The sequence below is a fragment of the Ovis canadensis genome, chromosome 9 (assembly GCF_042477335.2).
Source record: "Ovis canadensis isolate MfBH-ARS-UI-01 breed Bighorn chromosome 9, ARS-UI_OviCan_v2, whole genome shotgun sequence".
In the NCBI taxonomy this organism is placed as follows: Eukaryota; Metazoa; Chordata; class Mammalia; order Artiodactyla; family Bovidae; genus Ovis; species Ovis canadensis.
Window position 1 is genome coordinate 104,253,527 of NC_091253.1, and position 3,004 is coordinate 104,256,530.

Below are 3,004 nucleotides of genomic sequence, written 5' to 3' on the forward strand. Positions count from 1 at the left end.
TTCTGATCACTTTCAGAATGTCTTTTCATTATTGGTCAGTGCTAAGTCGTATCCGACTCGTTGGGACCCCGTGGACTGTAGCATGCCAGGCTCCCCTGTCCACTGTCTCCAGGAGTGTGCTCAAATTCACGTCCATTGAGTCGGTGATGCTATCCAAATAAAAGTAAAGTAAATAATTTAAAAAATAATAATAAATTATGGTAATTTAAAAATACACAGTGTGGAGTTGTGAATTTTAGTTTCATTGGGGTCTTAATGAGGACTAGAGCCTGGGAAGTAATCACTCCACATAAAGGAGGTGGGGAGAAGCCAGTTGATATATGATTTTTGGCCAGGAAATATGTGCAGTCAAGCATAGTTAATGTTAGCGTTGGTCGCTCAGTCGTGTCCGACTCTTTGTGACCCCGGAGACCGTAGCTGCCAGGCTCCTCTGTCCATGGAATTCTCCAGGCAAGAATAGTTGAGTGGGTAAGCCATTCTCTTCTCCAGGGAGTCTTCCCAACCTAGGAGTTGAACCCACGTCTCCTGCACTGGCAGACAGATTCTGAGCCGCCAAGGAAGCCTACCGTCTTGCATACATCTTGTTAAAAGACTTCTGCTGATCGCAAAGAACACAAAGGCGTCTCAAGTTGATGATCTTAGTGCTTTTCTCTGTCTGGGAAGATGCAAGAGTCTGGGGTCACTGAAATCCTTCTGAGATACGCATCTGACTATCTAAGGGCCTGCTCATCCAAAGCGTAGATTGCCTCCTTGAGTTTTTTATCCTGAATTCCTTTCAGCTTGCCCTGGCCATGGTCAACCACAGTGGGTTGCGATTTAACCCATACAGAACAGGGTGGTAAGCAATGCTCTTTGTCTTCGCGATCTTAACTTGTGTCCACAGCCTCAAAGTCCTTATCAAGGCTCATAAGACCCTCTGCAATCTCCACACCACCCCCCTCACCCAGGTGCCCCTGCTGTTCCCTGACTTTAGAGGAAGCACTCCTGCCTCCGGCCTCTTTTGTTTTTAAATCAACTTTCTGTTAGCCCCTCTGCCGACTCCTGGCAACCTCAGGGACGGTAGCCCACCAGGCTCCTCAGCCCATGGGATTTTCCAGGCAAGGATACTGGAGTGGTTTGTCATTGCCTTCTCCAGGGAAATTTACTTTATTGAGATATAATTTAAGTAAAATAAATTGCATCCATTTAAAGTGTATAAATGAACGATTTGACGAATTTACACACCGGTGAAACCACCATCACAATCAAAATGCACAGAACACTCTCAGTACCCTCAAAAGTTCCCTTATGCCCACTGGAGAAAGGACGAGAAATATTTATTTAGTATTAACTTCTAATTACTTGGGGTTTGCTTTACTTTTCTTTTTCTATCTTCTTATAATTGATTTTAGGCCTCCTTTACTAATATACACACTTAAAACTATAAATTTTTCTCAAAGCTCTACTTTAGCTTTAGTATTATTGTACACATTTTGAAAAGTTAACTTTCGTTATCACACAGTTGGAAATATTTTCTAATTTTCTTTGTGATTACTTCTTTGACCTATGAACTATTTAGGAGTGCATTGTATTCCACACTGTATTTGTATATGTGATTTTCCAGGTGTTTATTCATTTTTGATTTAATGTTGTATGGTATGGCTTATACATGGAGAACATACTCTATGTGATTTCAATCATTTCAATTTTATGGAGACTTATTTTATGGTCCAGCTGTGACCACCATGTTCCACCTCATTTAACTCTTTCCTTCTTTTTCTGTCCTCCTGTGGATTTCTTGAAATCTTTAAAAACGAATTGAACTGAACTCATCTTTTAGCCCTTTCTCTTTGCATTTCTAAAGTAATTGTCGTAGGGATTAAAATATGCATCCTTGAAAAGGGAACCTCCTGTGTTGTTGGTGGGAATGTAAATTGGTGCAGCCCCTATGGAAAACAATATGGAGGTAAAAAGTAGGATTAAAAGTTAAAAGTAGGATTTCCCTAATGGTGAAGTGATGTCTCAAGAAAATGGGAATACTTAGCTTCCCTAGTCCATGCTCACCAAAAGCCAGGAACACGCCCAATAAGGAGACAAACCACGCCCCCCCGCCCCTGCAAATTTCCCAAAGGCTTTCTTGAGTGGCCCTTTTCCTGCAGAGACCCAGTATCATTTCACTTCAGTTCAGTTCAGTAACTCAGTCTTGTCCGACTCTCTGCGACCCCATGGACTGCAGCACGCCAGGCCTCCCTGTCCATCACCAACTTCCAGGGCTTACTCAAACTCATGTCCATTGAGTCAGTGATGCCATCCAACCATCTCATCCTCTGCCATCCCCTTCTCCTCCTGACTTCAATCTTTCTCAGCATCAGGGTCTTTTCCGATGAGTCAGTTCTTCGCATCAGGTGGCCAAAGTATCGGAGTTTCAGCTTCAACATCAGTCCTCCTGTTGCAGAAACCAGTACTCCAGAAACCAAGCACCACATTCGGAGAGTTGGAGAACTCAGGCTTATTACACCAGCGGGCCCAGAGGAGTCAACACTCTAAGCTCTGAGCCCCGAACAAAGGGGTTACAGAGTTTCTATAGACAGACTGTAGTGGGCGACACTAGCTGTTAATAGGCTGGTTTATTTTATTTATTTATTTATTTTACTGTTATAGTTTCTTTTATCAAGAATTTAAAACTTCAATCCTCCTGGAATTTATTTTGACAGTGGTATAGAAATTTAACTTTTCTTCCAAATACTTGGAAGAAAGTTGTTCATTCCTTTCACACAGATTTGAAATGCCTAAAACAACACTGTATAAAAAAGGCTTTATCATGTTAAGAGGAAATAAAATTTCCTAATTACAGGTCAAACATCATGTTTACATTATGTCATTTCAAATAATATTATGTTATAAAACACCAGTTATTCACTATAAGGTATGTATTGTTTTTTAAAATTCTCTAAAAGATACATAGATACACGCATCACCTAAGAAAATTAAAATAGGCTGGTTTAAACTCAGAGGTTTTGTGCTC